The following is a 19696-nucleotide window of genomic DNA, read 5'->3' as shown; positions in this document are numbered from 1 at the left end:
TTTATGCAAATAGCAGTCACGCATTTTCTTCAGGAAATGGCCTTTCTAGCTATGCTCAACATCAAAAAATAAAAAAACCTTAAAGTTTAAATCAATTTAAAGCATTAAAGGGCTCCTATTCAGCTGACATTCTCTGAGTCTGTAATACTTGTTGCTAAATCACACCTACAGACATGCTCACCATCGTAAAAAAAAAACAGCTACACCATGAGCATTAGCACATTCACCGGACGTTTATTAAACCTGTCTGTCAGAACAAACTATAGCAACAAATCGCCCAGGTCCCAGGATACATTGAGAATCAAACAAAGTGTTCTGAAGATCTATACCCTCAGGATTGGGGGGGGGGGGTTGGTGGTGTACAAGTGATGCCACAAGGCAGCAGGCATGGTTCTGAACTTGCTTGCAGGCAAACCAGCTCCACCCTTATTTCATGTGAGGGTCACCCTAGAGGACACCAAGGCTCCGAGACGGAGGCAGATCAGATGACTGACGGAGGCCCATCAAATTACTGAGTGTGAGTAGCATCGATGTAGGATGGCGCTGTCGTTTGTGCCGCAGGCTTTCCCAGCACATCAGCCCCTAGCCAGGCACTACACCCCGTCACAAAGCCGACACCTACGGCCACTCCTCTTCAGAAGCTCTTCATGCGTCTGAAGTACCGGGGGGCACGATGCCAAAAAGTCCTCATTATTAGCTACACACAAAGCGGAGCCCCAATAAAGAGTCCTGGAGGAGTCACATCGGCATTTCTTCGCATGTTGCAGTATGTGCCATACAATTGCCTTGAGCTCTCACCCCAATCTAAGAACTTTCAAATTCCTCATTAGGCAACAAAATTCCACCTCTGTAGCCAATTCCTCAGCCATTTTGCCATGTAATTAAGTGACAACCACTTGAAGCGGGTGGATAAAGAAGCAACGCCGATGGTCTCTTCACCCTAGAGGATGGAGCGTTTTTTTTTCTACTACTCACAATTTATCCACTTCATGGCAGTTAACCCCAAGTGAAGGAAAGGCAGCTTGGTTATCACCTTAATCATCATGAGCTATAATTGCCCTCATACCTGCAGCAACAGTCTGGAAGGATTACAGCAGAGCATTTTGACAGCGTCTGGCCCATGGCCAGCATTAGCTAAGCATCACAAGGGAATTATTTTCAATTGAGATGCAGGGGACAGCAAACGGTAAACTAACTGCAAAACCGACCATTTTTCTGTACTGTTATGAAAGGGCGAACAGCTAGCTAAAGTTACGAGCAATTGGAGACACAGTTGCACTACACCCCCAGAAAGGGAACAAGATCGTGCGAGAATGAGATGCTTGTCTATGCTAACCTGTGGCTTAGCTTCAAACACATCGTGTTGAACTCAATGGAAACAGATCTCAACAGAAACATTTTCATTATTAATATAATACACAGGATGGTATGGGAGAGCAGAGTGTACTGCAAGGATTGGTTGCCCAATAGGTTCAACCAACCCAACTAATTTTACAGGGCCCACTTTTTGAGCGGTATGGCAGCTCAGTGGGCAAAACCAAGACCTCCGACCTGCGATCCCTTGCTTTTGGTGATATACTGGAAACCTAGCTGCCCACGGCAGCCCCTACCTTGATTCTTTTTCCTAGGATAAGTTCCAGACTTACAACGACCCTAGAACTCTAAAAGAAGGTTGGAAACCTGAGACATTTTAGTTCCCTTTGCTCAAAATATTTAGGTACCTGGGACATCAATGGTCGTTGTTCTGTACAAAAATCCCAGAGTGGCAGGCTTGGACAGATACCGGCAGAATCGGAGTGCCAAGCTTGGTTTGCTGTGATGAAGTGTCATACATGCAAAACCCCTTCTCTTCATTAAGTGCCGAGTGACTGTTTCTCACTATCACCTTCCAACGAGGAAGACGTTGACAAGTGCAAGTGCTACAGAGTGAGACAGAAGGTCCAAGTGCGATTTTGGTCTATTGATGTTGCGGATAACAAAAGCTCCTCTATACAAAACTCCAAATCCAGAAGAGCGGCGATGATGGCAGTAAAAATAAACAAAAACAGAAACTGGAGTAGCATTGTGCTTTAAATCAGAGCAAACAGATCCAGGTGTGGAATAAGCGGGATTACTGGGTGACTATGCCAGCTTCTGAAAGCTATCGCTACGACTAGATAGCGTGCTACGACTGGATAACGTGGTACGACTAGCAAGACTGAACAACTTCTGGCTATTTCTACCTCCTCCGGGTAGCCCTAGGCCCCGGTAACACCGAGGTAGGGCGTGGCCCCATGGGTCAACTCCTCCCTCTACGGGGAACCCCAGAAGGATGTGGAACAACTGGACAGCTGACAACAGGTCATTATAAAACCAGCAGGGGAAGCTTCTCCCTTTACTGTATAATGAGGAGGAGCTCAATCTTAATGTTGCCTTAAACAAGAACAGCCTTGAACTTGCAAGGAAAAAGGCATTGACTTCCTCTGCATTCTCCAGCTTCCCTTCAAAGTATATGGCATGAACAAGTTTTGGTTGGTCTTGAGTGTGAAATGCTAATATTAGCCTCCATAGATTAAACTCATTCTAGGAAATCTGATTCAGGTGAATTTGAATTGTTACCCTCTAATGTGTGATCGGTATCTGAATATTCGCTCCCATGACGGGTTTCCTGTTGAGCAGTTTCATGTGCATTTCTGTATCGAAACTACTAGCAGACTGAAATGAGATTAGCCAGCCACGCTAACAGGAACCTCACAAGTGAGCAGGGTAGCGATACCGTACGCCATAGTGGGGGTGCTTCCGTGCCCTCCGCCCAGCCAGTTCACCTGACTTTGGACAAGCTTTACCAGAACCTCAGCATGTGCCTCCATGACTCCTCAGTGTCACTCAGAGGCTCGCATTTCTCTATCACCGGAACCTGGGAGTCTGTCGGTGCACCATGCGAACTCCAGGCAGACTCAATCAACACTAGAGCAAACCAAGGGCACGCAGCCAATGCCTGAGCATTTGACGTAAAGGCACACCTGGTACAGAGTCCCCAAAAGTCCCCTAGAAGCAGGAATTAGGGAACGATAATAAAAGCCCAGGATACATTTGATGCTTTCAACACAGGAGCTCAGGAAGACCACAGTTAATGCGACAGGCAGGTAACCTCAACAAGTCATGACAGTGTCACAAGGCCTTGAGAGATGGGCGACAATAAAAGAGCCTAAAATATCGATCTGCCACGTTCATAGAGCCCCCCCCTAATCACCTCTCCATGACTCCTTCTTGACGTTACTGCTTCTCAAACTGAGTAGGAATGAATCCAGCAGGGGAGAAGGGGAGCGTGAAAATTGAACTGGGTAATATGAGGGCAGACAATACCTTCGCACCTTCTGATGAACAGGGTGCTGCTGTGTGCATCCTGAATCGCGAGGAGGAGGAAAATAATAATAATATTAATAAATAAAAGGCATCTCACTAATCATTAATTAACAGTGGTTCTTATTTTAGCTCTGTGCTTGTCTTGGACCCCTATTAAACTGATTTGCTGAAGTGGAAATCAAAAATGAATGAATGAAACAACAGCTGACAGTACAAAAAGAATCTAACATGGCTCAAAGGAGCAAGAAACTCCTTGACGTAAAACGCAGAGCGTTTGTAGCCAAGGACTGCTAACACAAACTGGTGGGTTTATCTCTCCGGCACTGATTCACACTAAATATTTCACTCCGTTCCTTCAGCTGAATTTGACGCAAGGGCTACAGAAAAAGTCTCAACAGCCCCAGATGAAAGTAATAAAATTTTATAATGAAGCACAGTTTGTCAGCCCAAACAGATTTTATTCTCTTGATATGTACTGCACTGTGTATGAATGTTTTCTGCTGTAGGGCCTGGAGGCTCAGCCAAGCAGACAAGAAGAATCCCGGCTGACTGCTAATCATCCACAGCACCCAGACTAACGCTTGTTTTCAGCAGATGATAGACAGCATACCGCTTCCACACCCATCCTCCCTCTCTCCCACAAAGGTCAACGCCTACTCCCACACCTCCACCGTCGACGTCACGCCGGCTTTAACTCTCCTGCCAAAAAGTGTGCAGAAAAACCTCACAGTCCTATTGAATTTATATACCTGCGATTCACTTAGCATTTGAGAATCGATGACTTTAGCAGGACGTCAGCACACAGCCTGACTGAGTGACGCAGCGGCCCTGACGGAAAGTTTACAAAACGAGTTAGACGTGAAACACAAATGCGCCGCCGCCACCTGCGCATTCTAACATCTGTCGCATGTCAGGACGAGAAGAAAGAAATCATTATCTCTGGCAGCACAACCATCGCAGGCCATAACTGGATACTTCACAATGGATAACATAACAACAACCGCTACTGGACGCAAAGTCAAGAACTTTCACGCAGTTTCCAACTGACGTAATTCGTTAGTTCTGCAAAGCCTTACGTGAACCAGATTTGATGTAAATTGGATTTACCCCTAACTATACCATTCAAGACATCTTAGAGCAAAAAACACATAAGCCGAAAATATACTAGTAATATTAAAGGATGCATATGTAATAAATGAAATGTTCAAATACTGAATTTTCACTTTAAATTTACTTACAGGCATATGTTTTAGCATTAGTGCTTCCATAACCTCTACGCATCTTCGATGCATTTGCATAAGTCTGAATTTACCTAAGTCAGGAAAAGCTGGCAAAGTTTTAACCTGTGTATCTGTGTAACCCGTACTGCAGTGCATTTTGAATTAAGTAAATAACTCAAAAAAAAGCTGACTGCTAATGTAGCTTGGACATTTTTGATGCCGTATATCCTCCTGAGACCCCACCCATTCATTTATGTCCATTGTAGTGGACATTTTGTTTTTGCATCTATCTTTTCACTGATGTAAGGAAACATATTTATTCCTGTTGTACACTAAAGAGGAAATTAAAAATAAAAATAAATTTGTGAAAAAATATCTAAATTGTAAGATGTCTTATTTCCTCTAAAGACAAAAAAAACCTAAAATTGAAGGACACTTTCTTCCTTGGGTCTCAGGAGGATATGGTGAAGGCCACAAACCTGAGCCGCCCTGTCTTTCACCTAAAATTTCTCATTTGATGCCTTGTACTACGCAGCAGAGAAAAGGGATGGGAGAATTAAACCCATAAGCAATTCTACCGGATATCAGGTGTAGTTATGACCAAGGACGGCCGCCTGTGGAGGAACAAAACCATCTCAGAGGCGCCTCAGTTACATACGTTGGCTCAGCTGTCTGCGGCAAATGCCAAACCGCTTTCGATTGGCAGCCATGGGACCCTGCAGCTCACGGCCAATTTTAGGAGAAGAAACAGAAAGTTCCATGGCTGACCTATGGATAATCCAAGGCTGATGCATGGATAATCCAAGGCTGGTGCATGGATAATACAAGGCTGGTGCATGGATAATCCAAGGCTGGTGCATGGATAATCCAAGGCTGGTGCATGGATAATCCAAGACTGGTGCATGGATAATCCAAGGCTGGTGCATGGATAATCCAAGGCTGGTGCATGGATAATCCAAGTCTGATTCAGGTGGCACATTACACAGCAGCTTTGAAAAATCAAGGAAGAGATGAAACACTACAAAAAATCCTCACAGGTCTCTGCTTTTGAGGATAGAGTTATATAAATATTGCAAATGTCAGAACCAATAATCAAAGGTTCCTTTTTGCATTTATGTAGATTTTTTGAGCACTCTTCCGTGAATATTATACATTTGTAACCTCCTGAGATCCTGCAATTCATTTTTGTTCTCCGCAGAGGACGTTATGTTTTAGCTCGTATCCAATGGCACAGGAGTCTGATATTGAGGGGTCCCTCCCAGTTATTGTGCCTGTGCTCATATTTCTCATACTGGCACTCTATTAAGTCCCATTGTTCCTTACAGTGGACAGTTAGGGCTTTACAATGACATCACACGTGTGACCTTGGCAAACCCCTCTTCCTGTCAATGAAAATTTTAGACAATAATAAAAATCTTTTTTACCCTGGATCTCAGTAGGATATAGATTTACAGTTCAAATTCTGTGGATTTTATCAGTCAATGCGGTATCAGTTTTGCAGCCTAACAGAGCTGCTGATAACTGCTGAAAATGTGTTTTTTTCCCCACATTTTACTATTATGAACTCAAATGAAGGTCTGTGGTGTGTGTGCTTCTCCAGGGCCAGAATCGACACCACCGTGGAGGCGTCTGACATGAATGAGCAGCACCTATGAATTAGCAAGCCATCGACATACCAAAAAGAGCTATTCCCAGCTGGGACTCACAGTACATACTCAGTGGTACCATTGTCAGAAGGATTCTTGGAATAGCTGGTCAATCTATGTAATGCTCCTCTTTCCCCCAGCCTTAGCCCATCCTCATAGTGAGCAGATCTAGTGACAATGGGTTTGCATCCCAAAGGCGTGGCCACAGGCTGTGGCTACATGCGGGTAATTGTCTGCCTGTCCACGAGGACGCACCAACCTGATGACCAGCATGAAGACTCCACACAAACAATTGCATGGAATGACCAATCAGAGGGCTCAGGGAGCACTCAATGAAGAGTAGGGGTTTTGCACGTATGACTTTCATCAGTAGACAAAACAAGTCACATGCCACAATTCTACATAATTACAGGACCATGAATGAACACCACGTTGTAGATAAATTTACTACAGTTTCTTGGAGGTCCCTCCTTTCATGTGCCTCACATGATCGTTTACTCCTGCTCCACAAAACAAAGATCTGCACAACGTCTATCATTCATAATTTCAGAGGGCGTCACGTCAGCTGCAGCCTTTGGGCTTCAGGAGATTTTCTGGACCAGCGATGCCCCAGCAGCAGCTACTGCCACGGCGACGGACGGATGGCACACACGCACATAAGCAGGGCACACATGAAAGACCTACCTCATGCGTGGCACCGGGCAGAAGCAGTCTCTCCCGGCAACACCACAGTCAGCCTGCCAGTGAGAGAGATGGAGGTAGAGAGAGAGAGGGGAGAGGAGGAGGAGTGACATCACATGGCTTCATTCTCGCTATCACGGGGCCTGCCAGAGGGCATTATTACAGTCATGCTGATGGAGACGAGCTACAGGTTGAATGTTTCCAACGCATGTCAATAAACAGCTTCGGTGCTATTCTTTGCGTTTGTGTGTGTGAGGGTAATTTGGTGCTCCAACCATCCTGCCTTCACATTAAACTTCCGTTCTTTAATCTTCTTTTGCTGTGGTCTACACTGGAACACATAGAGGTCGCAAATGGCCTTTTGCAGGGGCAAAGGTGGAGAGACAGGAATGTAAGAGAGGGAAATTGGCACTGAGGCTTCCAGATGGACTTAAAAATGAAAGAACCACACGTGTAACATACAACCGTTAATTGCAGGTATAACTAAATCCTCCCTCTCGGCACAATAATCTTCTCCCAGCACTGACATGCTTCTGGAAGCCGTAGATCTCCATCTGTTTAAAATCGAGGTGGGAGGAAGGGGGGCATCTCACACCCTCATGCTTTCTGTCGTTTCAAGTCGCAAATTCACCCATTTCAAGCTAAAAAAAAAAAGATGCTACCTTCTCACTAATTAGGACGTAGCTGATGAGAGAGGCAAGCAGACAGCGAAAGCGAGAGCGCCCAAAAGATCCTTCATGACGATGAGTCATTTTACACTGGCTAGGAAGCGGCTCAGCGTAACACATGTCCACGTTATTTATTTATTTGTTGGGCATGGCCGGTAATGAAGGGACAGCTTCTCAGGTTCTGCTGCTGCCCACCATGACGGAAGCCAAAGAGCATCTGACTGATGGAGGGTCGCATTAGAAGCCAGTTCCAGTTGGCCTGTTTCTGCTGCTATAGTCGCTCCAACTTTCCCCCCGGCCCTCCCCAGCTGGACAGCCATACCCCACCGGCCGCAGACAAACAGACCCGCGGCCTCACCGCGGAATCAGGACGGAAGGCGGCTCAGTTGAGAAACTGCATATTTAAAACCTCTTGACAGTGCCAATATTCGGAGCACGTTCCCCTGGGGATTCCTGCTAACTGCAATGCAGAGATGATATCCAGCAAAAAGGGGAACTCATGAATGGCAGATCTTTAATCACAGCTGCTCATAATAAAGGTAAAGGTGCTATAAATCTTGATCCTGGGTCACGGTTAGATAGAGGCCATCCCAGCAGGTACAGGCCATGAGGTAAGCGACACCACACGTGGTCACTGGGAGGAAACGTAACACCCACATACAGCTGTAATCAAACCGGCATGTACCCAGCAGTGCTGCATGGGGGGAACAGCTGATTCCTTAACAGAGATGCTTCTCCTGTTGTAAAACGCTGTTTACAGTCCATCTGCTATGTGCATGTTTGTGTGTAAACACCTATAACATAGCAGCAATGAAAAACGTGCTTAGAGACCATCGTCCTGCACCACTACTCACCGGAATCTACTCGTTTAGAGTTCATTATATCTACATCTGATTCATAAATGGGCTTCTGTTAACTCCAGACAGAATAAAGGTGGTTTCATAACCCAGAGCCGGGATTACCAAGAGTGGTTAATGATGGTTTTTATGGTTTTCACCAAGAGGATATGGGATGGCAAAAATGTTACCGATAGGAAGTAGCTGAAACCAGTCAGTGGTCTGGGGCAGATGACTGAGCCAGCCACTACAGGTTCCATCAAAGCCTGCTTCCTCCTGTTACTGCCAGGAACATGGCGCTCTTTGGTGTCCATGATAAATGCTGGATTATTTGGTTACAAAAGACCGGGAAGTTGAGCTAATGATGTGAAGCAAGCCCACAGGCCTGGACATGCTACTGAAGCACATATGCAGGGAGACTTGTCAGCATCTCGGTAATGAGGAGATGCAGGACGGGGGAGGGAGGTATTAGCACTGAGGGTTGTTTATTGGTGGCCCCTAAGGACAGCTGAGCAGAATTCACCTGCACTAAACTCTCAAATGATCAAGTGGCCACAGAATCACCAATCTGTCAATTCATCATTATTTTAAAAAACCCAACATTTCTGTCCCTAACAATGAGCAATTTCAGTTGGTGTTCAGGTTAAGTGCTGTGCTCAGGTCATTAAGGCACATAGTCACAGACCTTTCGGTAGAACAATCCGGACTGACAGTCTGAGACTAACGCCAAACCCCTGCCCCAGGGGTGCTACTCAAACCAGCTCCGCCTCCCTGACGGGATTTGCTGACAAACTGCAGCACAATTTTGTCTTTCCATCCAAATAAAAATAAATGAACACTGAGACTCAGAGACTCACTAATCAACAGTATCAAACGCCCTTTTATCCTTTAACGCTTAACACTTCTAAGTGGCAGTGACCCTAACGTGGAGCACAGAGGTGAAGGAACAATTTCTGTTTGCGTCAAAAGATTCAAAGACATTTCTAACACAAAACGGAAAAAGGCAAGATATACACACAAGGCAAGATATACGTGCCACAACACAGCCTACCAATACCACCACCCTACAAGCAGCTGCTCCGTCACCTTTTCCATCCCTCTGGTTCCCGGAGGCTGGTGTTGCCTCGCCAAGGTGACGCTCGTTACCGAGGGCAACCGTCAGAGCGCACAGCACATGTGTAAGCATAGCATACAGATCACGGGACGGACGTCAGGCCATTGAGACGGTTCAAAAGCGCTCCCTGGGCAACCCCAGGAGGACTCCCTACATGACGAGATGAGCAGCCCAGACGACCAGACAGCATCCGTAGACATGCTGTCAACCAGATTGTTGCCAGTACTGGGACACAGGAAGAACAAGTTACTGTTTCCCAACTGCCATTATACCTGGCGACTGGATTCAGTTACATGCCAAAATGAGGCGATCTGACCATAACAAAAGCCGATGGTGTGCGAATGCTGTGTAACTGAGAACTTTTCATCCACACCATATTGACTGCGTGGACGTCAGTGTAATCAGGTTAATAATATTTACCGTGGTGCATCCTTTGAGATGTATGGGCATACATACATTCATGTATCACTCATTTAAGATTCAGACAGTACTGTCGCAAGGAATTGGTGGACTTGGGTCAATGCCAGCCTCTTTCTGTCAGAATTCCATCTGTGTCTAATGATAGCATTTCCTGTGAACCTTTATAAAAGTGAAGAGGTAGTCCTCGTACTTCTGGCAGAAGAAAAAGGCAGCCTGGAAGCAAATCATGATGCCTATTTGACATGAGTCTCAGCCCACAGACACCAACTAAACTAAGCTGCAAATGGCTAATGCGAGAAAAACTCTTACTGTCTCCATCCTAACCTTTACACAATTCATTTCTTATTGGTAATTGATCCAAAACAAAAGTAGTTTGGCTCTGAATTATACAGCAGCGATGAATCAACAGACACACAGTAAGGAGATTCTACACACATCTGAATCAATCTTTATAAGACAATATCAGAAAGAGCTCAGAACTTTTCATTCCTCTTTATTTGAGCTAAGCTGTATTGACCTCACTAGTCATCAAACCTTCAAGGGAACCAGAAACATAGAAAGTGGTTTGTGCCAGTGAAATAGTCACTGTTACTGCTAGGGGTTAGGTCAAAATCCAATCAAACACTGACCTTGCTTCTACTTCTAGGATTTGAAGTCAAAATCCAATCAAATATTGACCTTAATTCCAGGGTTTGAAGACAAATTTCAATCAAGCACTGACCTTGACTACAATGTTGGAGATTAATATCCCAACAGGCCTGTATAGGTCCCATGAACTCACCATCTAATTTTGGATTGTTTTCAGTCTCTCAGTTTTCCAGTGTTTCATGCACCTGAGACAAATTAAAACTTAAAGTAAAATGTATTTCTTATTCCAAATTGACATCACGCCACCAATGTTATGCGTAAGCGCCATTTTATATAGAATGGTGTATTTTCTGTTTAAGTAAATGCTTAGCATATTTTGTGTTAAACCTGCCATTATAATTTGAGTTTTATTAGTGTATCTTACAAGAAAGTGCTTCTCCGGTTAGTTTTTTGGTTTGTGACTGCTGTAAGGGATATGTATCAGAGGAGCAATAAAGTTTGCTTTTTTTGAATGTAAAAAAATAAAGAAGTGGACGTCGGGAGCCACACGGTTGTTTTAGCGTGATCAGTAACCTGTGTACCAGTTTAATGCGTAAACAGTCTACTGCCGTTCATTTCATAGAAGTGGTCAATTGTTTTAGATTGCCGACATAAAGAATAATGTTTTCGACCTAAGATGACCACTACATTATGTTTCCTGTCACGAATCCTTTTTTGCTCTGACTTGACCAACCAAAAATTTGCCCTACAGAAGATGTGAACAAATTGGTAAGTCAACAGGAAACGAAAGTCAGAATCGTTCAAGGCTGGCAGAGGTGCGAATCACTACCCTCTCTGTGACTAACACACCTGAACTTTTTTTTTTTACAACATGTCTTGCCATCTGCTAAAGTAGTAAAAATGCTGATTAAGGAATAATGATGCCCCAAAGAAAACTAATCAAAGTTCAATAGATGGTGGACAAGAAGTACAATCCAACAGATAAAATGAAACAGTAGATAAAAAGGGGTTTCAGAGCTGAGAATCGATAGATATACAGACAGACAGACAAACAGACAGATAGATAGATAGACAGAACGATTGATCAATTGATTACATGGAGCACCAGAAAACCCAATGGGATGCACCAGTAGTTTACAAAACCCAGTCAGAGCTCATAGCACAACTTCAGTACTTAGCGTGTCCCAACGGCGAGGACCTTCTTCCCTACAGGAGGCCCCGGTCTGCTGATCTGGGTCACCTGATAGCCCTACAGATTTAATTAGGTGACCCATCTGCAGGCCAAAGCTCTGGAGGCATCCATTGAAGTGTGCTGGCCCAGCAAACTATTACTCCCTTGGCACGGAGAGCAGCAAACTCGAGGCATAATTAGCTTGGGAAGGGGGCTCACCGAGAGGCCTTCGCCATAATGAACCCAACACACCTGATAGGTGCAACTGAAAATAACGAAGGTGACATTTCGCTTTTTGCAGCAGGTGTTAATTAACACCCTGGATGCTTTTTTTTCCATAGTAAGGAGGTCCACAAATTCTGTTATACACCCCCTCCCCCCCGCCATAAAATCAGTGAGACAATATGTAGAATTATCAAAAGAAATGTGAACCTAAGCCGATTCAGAAAACAAAAGAACGCTGCTTCTTACTTCGACATTAGCATATCAAATACATAATTTTCTTCTCAACAAGACTTTCCATAGCAACAGTGCTGAAAATGAAAAGAGCCTTATCTAAACCTATAAATAACTTTCTGTGATACCAAGCCAGGCTTTAAAAGGGAACTCCAGCCAAAAACCAATAACAAATGTTATTTGCTCACAATCCCAGGGTGCAGTTGAACCACTGGCCTGACTTTATAACCGAGTTGCCCAGAAACTTACAGGATACACGTGGTTTACACTCCAGAGGAGCTTCCCCACTTTATATTTCCTACGAGCAAACCTTCTGTCATGACCTGCTCATCCGAGCCTCCTGTGTGCCACGCCCCCTCATTTACCTCGTGTGGAACCCTGGCTGTAATCAGCTGTTTCTTGTTGTTTCATTCAGTTCTGTGTATTTAGTCTGCGTTCAAGTCTGTTTACCCGAGTCCGCTCTTTGAAGTGTTGTAACGTGTTCTCCGTATTGCTGTGCTCTACCTGCAATAAACCCCAGTTTCGGGATCTCTGTCTACCTGACCCTGATTCCCGACTCCCTGCTCGCTTGTTCTGCGCACGGACCTAACCGAGCATCACACCTTCAGTACGAGAGATATCTACTGTAGAAGTGATTTTACACAAATTCAGGGAGATTCCTCACCAATTCGACACCATTAGATCACAAACAGGCTACCAGACAAACCACAGGAGCCCATCCTATTAAAACATTCCTGGCACATTACCATCAATACCTACTTTGCCGTAAATGTTCTGCCGAAATTAGCATCTCAGTTACAGCTTAGATAGAAAGTTTATCTAAATGAGGGTATTTAAGCGCACTAGTGATACACGTTGCCTGAATCATCCCCGCAGCATTGAGGCAGGAGGTTCCGATGACAAGACACAGTATCTGCTGCTGTAATTTATTCCCCATGTCATTGGTGTCCCCCTCATGCCAGGACACCCCTTGCTTGAGCACTATCTCTAATGATGATGTTTACATAAGCTCTCGCCTGGGCTCACTACGTCAGTCTCGCTCCATGTCACCAGGCTCTATTGCAGGGGATGGTTTTCACTTGCTCATGAGTGCCAAGCTTCAAGGGGTTGCTTGCGTAGGTGGAGGCGCAAACCCTGAACTACCGAGAGATGCAACCCATAAATGGAAACAAGTTTCTGGCTCCTCTTTCTATGCGTTATACTACAGAAGACTAATACGTCACTGATAAGATAGGAACAAGTTATAAAAGCTAGGATTATTAAGGAATTGTGACCTGCGACTGTACAGTTTCATTTTCAGGCAAAAATACCCAACCTTTAATGTTGAAAGACTATTCCTGGACTGAGGAAGTGAAAGTGATAAAAAAAAAAAGGTGCAATGAAAACTATTCTGTTTGCTCGACGTGTTCAATCTTCCGTTCATGCAGAGAATCGGTCACATCAGAAAATGCAGAAGTGATTAAGGTTATCACCTTTTAGAAATAAAAAAGGATCCTTTCTATGGCCGCAGGCACCTTAGGATGGGGTTAGACGCTAGGAATTCACCACGCTGTGTGTCTGTCTGCTCCAAAGTGGAGTATAGATTCCTTTTGAGTGAGGAACTTGGCCAGTCCCAGGGAGGGTGCCTGTCAGATATCTGAATTTCCCCCCAGGGTAGGATGTCCGGCAGCTGGAGATCACTCCAGCTACGTGTGGGGGGGACTGAGGGTACATGACCACCTGCCCCTTTTGTGTGAATTATTCAAGATGCCCCCCTACTTTGAGGTTCTAATGGTGCGTTCGTTTTTCTCTCGGAAGTCGGAAATTCCGAGTTGAGTGACATCACGTCTGACAATCTCCCGTTCGAGCTACCACATCTCTGAACAAACATGGCTGCCTCCATGAACACGTTGCTGTGTGTTGTTGCTTTATATTTTAGCAGATTTGGAGTTTTCCAAATAGAGAAAATGGAGAATTTTCCGAGAGACAAACAAGAAACACGAACTAGTCAAACCACATTAAAAGCTTTATAAAATATTTTAGTACATTCATAGCGATACTCTTTTTTCGAACGGCAAACAAACTACAAACAAACCAAGTCGCCATGTTGAAATTACGTCACAGGGGCAACTCAGACAACAAAATCTTGTCCGACTTCAAAGTCATAAAAGAGGCGTGTTTCCGACGGGAAGTGACGTTTTTCGTGACGTTCCGACTTGGAGAGAAATAATCGAACGCACTATTAGTGACCCTTTTTGATTTGCAGAAGGGGACTCCCTCCCTCCAGCCAGCAAAATTTACCCTAATCCAGGAAACCCCCCCCCCCCACCCCATTCAAGCACCTCAGAAATAACCATTTAACAGTTAGGGCCTGTTACAGGTCAGGGATGTTGGATTTTCTCATTGCATCGTATTTACTTTAGCCGAAATTTACCTGCATGTCCAAGGTTGCCACTTCACCAGACTTTTTATCATCGCTGACAAGTTTCTGAAAACACAAATCATTCCATAGTACAGCAACCTGTGGGAAGGTCTGATAAGGTCCTGCTGAGACGGTTAACCCTTCCACTACGGCTGCAGCACCATCTTTGGCTGACAATATGGCCTATCAGGTTTTCCTGTCACCATTACGGTATGTTCAGGAAATCACTTGAGTGGGTATGGATAAACCCATAATCCATCATCTTAAATTTTTAAAGCAGGGTTTTTGCCAACGTGTATTAAGATGCAAGGTGCAGCCAACTAGAATCTTCATAGAAAGCAGTTGTGCTGGACCCATGTTTAACTTTACGTTCAGGAACCCACAAGAGTACAACACAATACAGGCAAAAACAAAATCAATTACTTTGACATGGAAATTAAGTTGTTTCAAAGTACTTACGCCATAAGGGATGAGTTTTATTATAGAAATCAACTGCATTCTAAATTATGCAAGGCTAAACAACTGACAATGTTAAACATGGGCCTTAACAGACATCTGTTCAAAGTCAATTAAAATTCAGCATATTCAAACCTCCTGAATATCTTATCCGGAGGGAGAGACCGGAATATGAAGCCTGTTTCCGAGAATCAGCATGCGCAGCTGCATTAACATTAAACGTCCATTTTTGATCCTGTGGTAAACTCTGGACACTTAACTGTCAAATTAACTCAGTTTCAAAGGAGGCCACGCTAAATTACTTGTCGAAAGTCTCCTTTCAAGATGAATTGCCAAGTAACTGCACTTAGAAAAACGAGGACAACGTTAACAGTCCCCCCACCCCTCCCTCACCAGATGTTAACACCGGCAGGTCCAGACGAAGGAATCTGATTTCCAGCCAAGGTCCTGACCCTTCCTGCTTTTGGATCAGGTCCCAAGGACTGGGTTACTTTCGCAATAGCTGTGACTGATAGATGCAGGCATCCAGATCTTTGCTAATACAAATAAAAAAGAATAAATAAAGATGGACACTTTCCCAGAGGTGTTTCTTTTACCTGCAGTAGGCGACAGCATCGCTTTCCTGGGGCTCAGAGCGTCACAGGAGGCTGTATTACGGCACAAAACGATAGGGCAACAAGCCCAACACCTTTAGGGGTTCATGCATGTGGCTTTGAAAAAAACTTGTCCATCTCCCCCCCAAATGTAACCATTCAAACGCAGACCACGTAATAATTTTGCGCAAAAAACTCATATAGTCGTTTCTTACGTTTAACTATTTCGTTTTGACGTTTCATTATGGTTATGCTTATTCTGTGAAAATATCCGCTGTCATCCATGCAACATTTGACAATACATGGTTGTCGAAAAGTAAATAGCCTACCGTTAACAGGACGCCGTTACATATCCAGGAAAGACTTTTGAAGAGAAAGACAGGACACACAGTATGCGACGAAAAGCCAAATAAGTTTGTAAATGCATTTGATGATAAATTAAATATCCCCTTCCCAATCATGAGCTCAATCATCGTGTGCACCCAAATGATCACGCTCGTGCCCAGAAACATATGTGATAATCCGTGGAGTGTGAACCAGCACCTTTCGCAAGGAAGAACAAAAACCATGACATACTCAGATGTCCCTTGTAAGCTCAGATGTAGAAACGCATGGACACCAGACCTACCATGTTGTCGTATTTCACATTGTCTCACATCTGGTGCCAAATATAGATCGCCAAAAACAGCTGGGTGGTCGCGCTGTCCAGGTAGATCACCTCCTTGAATGCTGTTTGTCAATGAGGTATATTTCTTGGTACAGTTCTCACTAGCGGCGTAGTTAACTTTGCAAAGCACTTACTGTATGCACGTATTGATTGACTACGAGTATTCGAGTTAATGGTCATCACTGAATATGCTGATCATTCATGCAGCCGATATAACGTCTAACACCAGTCGAAACATGCGCTTCTACGTGAAATCTAACGTCTTCCTTGGCCCTCACTATGCCCTCGCATCCATCTGTTGAAAGGCACATCTCCGTCGGTTCAGTTCAGTTCGGCTCTGACTTCGTGTGGTCTCGTTTCCTTGGAGTAGATATCCACTCGGCAATCAATTAATGCGCCTTGCGAGTTGAGTTGAAGGAATCGCTAATCGATTTATTGTAACACAATAAGCATATTAAATCTATTTTCGTAAAGTAAGAATAACAAAATTAAATATATATAATAAGATTATCAAATTTTGCGTGTACGACGTGATTTATCATAGTATCGTTATATGTTTAATGGTTGTATATTAAATATAAAAAATACCACTTTCACAAATATAAATGAAGTGCGACATCTGTTGGTAAAACACAAAAATAGGTTCATATAATCCATCCATCTAAATCACATGTGTCAAACATCCGGCCCGGCGTACAATTATACCCGGCCCGCAAGATCATTGAATATCCTGAATATCTTTTTTTTTTAATGGCCCGGCGATATGAAGCACCGATAACATACAAACTACAAATCCCATAATGCAGCGCAACAGTTGCCATACCGAACGATAGGCTACCTGCAATCATTCCCGCGTCAATTACGTCAGATCAATCAAGCGTCTGTTGATGTATACAACACTAATTGCAAGTCAAAGCTAGCTCCAAACAATGGCCAAGAGAAAAGCTGATTCTGAAAACACAGCCTTTCAAAACCGGTGGGAGGCTGAGTATATGTTTAGTATATGGCTGAGAGAGAACTTGTTGCCAAGAAAAGATGCCAACCATACAGCTGTGACAGAATAGCATAATTGATTTGTTATTATTTTAACTTTCACTTAAAAGCACAATTTTTATTTATATTTTCACTTTTTTTGCAGCATAATCATATTTTGAATTTGTATAATTTTGACAGGAGATATTTTTATGGAGAGCAAAATATTCTAAGTAATTTTAAGTTTGTTTGTTTATTTTATTTTATTATTTATTTTTGGAATAATATTGTATCCTGTCTTTTTCAATTCATTTTATGTTCAAAAAACGTTTAGTTTTAGTCTGTTCAATAAATGTTTATCCTGTTCGGCCTGCAACCTCAAGTGTGCATTGAGTTCTGGCCCCCTGTGTGATTGAGTTTGACACCCCTGATCTAAATCGATCCATCAATTCATCTTCCAGCTGCCTATCTTGGCGAGGGTCACGGGGGCCAAATTTAACTGAATTGAATGCATTTGGACTGCGGAAGGAAATTCATTAGGAAATTATATCAGCACAACAGTTCGCAACAAGTCTGCATGCACATGCATATATATTTACATGTAAGTCTATGTAACAGTTTCATTACAATGTAAATAATCTGTAGAGTTTGCAAGGTCCCACAATGGTTTTGATGTAGCTAATTTTAGGTTTATAATGGAATAATAAAGATTTGCCATAAGATTTCTTGTCCGAAAGCGTGTCACTCAGATGCATGACAGTGGGCAGCTCTGACAAACACCCATGAGTTTTTCTGCCCAGTGATGATGGACTAGCATCCCTGGTCACCGTCCCGTGACCCTGATGAGGAGACGCAGCTGGGTGATGGATGATGGTACAATGGAACATGAACTTAATGTTCAGCTGTGGCTGTAAAACTTTAGTGGAGCAGTATATTACAAAAGGAAGTGTGAATGAATGGAACTGAATTCTTCTGTTGTATTTGCCAAATGGCAGGCTTACAAAAATGCACGGCTTGGGATCATTCACAATGCTGTCTGACAAAGCAGGCAAAACTGAAGTCCATTGTACATTAGTCGCAATCCTTCCCAAGTTTCAAGTGACTCAAACCCAGCCTGAGATGTGTCAAACATATCTGAATGACCTGAACCATAGAATACAGTTGTGCTGGAATCAATGTCTGGCTCTTTTTTTGGGGTCCTCCTTGGCAACGCACTGTAATCAGTGCATGCTCCTTACCTCCTAGTCAACGCACTGTAACCAGTGCATACTCTTTATCTCGTGGGTAACGCACTGTAATCAGTGCCTGCTTCTTACCTCATGGGCAACGCACTGTAATCAGTGCATGCTCCTTACCTCCTGGGCAACTGGCTCTCTACTGATGTCAGCTTTAGTTGGGGCATGGGGAGGGGGGGTGGAACTCTTGAGGCCTGGGGGGGTGAAGCTCTCAGTGATTTCAATCCTCTCCTTGGATCCAGCTGATTCCAGCAGATCTGGGCAGCAGGGTGCTTCCCACAGATGTTTGATTCAACAATTTTTACCATCAGGGACGTATATATCTTCAGACTGAATCTGGTCATGGGGGTGTCATAAAGCGGGGGGAAGTTAGGATGATTCCAAGGGCCCCTGGAGCGACTGCGGCCTAAGAAATTGGAACATAATCTGAATGATCTGGGTTGGGGGACCAAAATATTATGCTTTCATGGGGCCCAAAATCCTTAGCTGCACCCCTGAAAGTGGTAGCCTGACTTGGGGGGCCAAAGTGACATTTTGTCAGGGCCCCATACACCCCCAGTGACAGAGCGGTACATTGAGTGGTACCATAATCAGCAGCTCAGCCACTGCAGTAGCCCAAAGAGCCTCAACATCAATGGGCCCAAGGTCAGGACATACTGCAGCATTTTTGACATCCTTCTCACACAGGAACACCTGTCTAGTGACTGTCACCCTCACTGCAAGGTCAAATTAGCAACAGGTTGTCATATAAATGATCAGTGCGCAAGATTCAAGATTTTTATTTGTCACATGCGTAAATTGGACTGGAACACCAATACTGAAATGCTGGTACTCCAGACTGTTGAATAAACAAGGTAGAAGGTAGGCCTTGCCTGACAATGATATACAGTAGTTAAGGCTTGAGTCACAGTATTCTGAAATCCACCAATCACATTTCAATTTGTAGTGTTCTTCAAATTTTCTACAATTCCTGCATGGGGGGATATTTAGAAAATATCTAAGTCTATGCCAATCTCTAACAACCTGCAGAGGTGAGCCTCCTTCTTTTTGTGGGGGGGGGGCTACCTTTTCTACCCAACCCCTTCCCTTCTGACCCTGTGAGCCAGGAGATGTTGCAATACAAACACTTTCACACTCTTGAACAGCTTGGATTCACTCATCTGACATCAAACCTCATTCTAAATCCCAAACCTCAGAAAGGGACATTCTCTGCACCATCGGTTCAAC

General features: G+C 43.9%; 1 protein-coding gene across 2 annotated transcripts in view; it reads right to left on the bottom strand.

Moving 5' to 3' along the window:
• The window catches only part of osbpl8 (oxysterol binding protein-like 8), a 70228-nt gene extending 53602 nt beyond the window's left edge, over positions 1-16626 (bottom strand). The window contains exons 1-2 of one of the 2 annotated variants that reach the window (XM_023836780.2): positions 16224-16626; positions 6896-6948 (exon numbers count right to left, since the gene is read on the bottom strand). The gene's annotated coding sequence lies outside the window, so the exon portion shown is untranslated. The remainder of the gene's footprint in view (positions 1-6895; positions 6949-16223) is intronic. The other variant, XM_023836779.2, reaches the window with a different exon arrangement.
• Between the last annotated feature and the right edge of the window lie 3070 nt (positions 16627-19696).

The sequence above is a fragment of the Paramormyrops kingsleyae genome, chromosome 1 (genome assembly GCF_048594095.1).
Source record: "Paramormyrops kingsleyae isolate MSU_618 chromosome 1, PKINGS_0.4, whole genome shotgun sequence".
Classification (NCBI taxonomy): Eukaryota; Metazoa; Chordata; class Actinopteri; order Osteoglossiformes; family Mormyridae; genus Paramormyrops; species Paramormyrops kingsleyae.
Note: the sequence above shows the minus strand (reverse complement) of the source record. Positions and strands in the feature narration are given on the sequence as shown.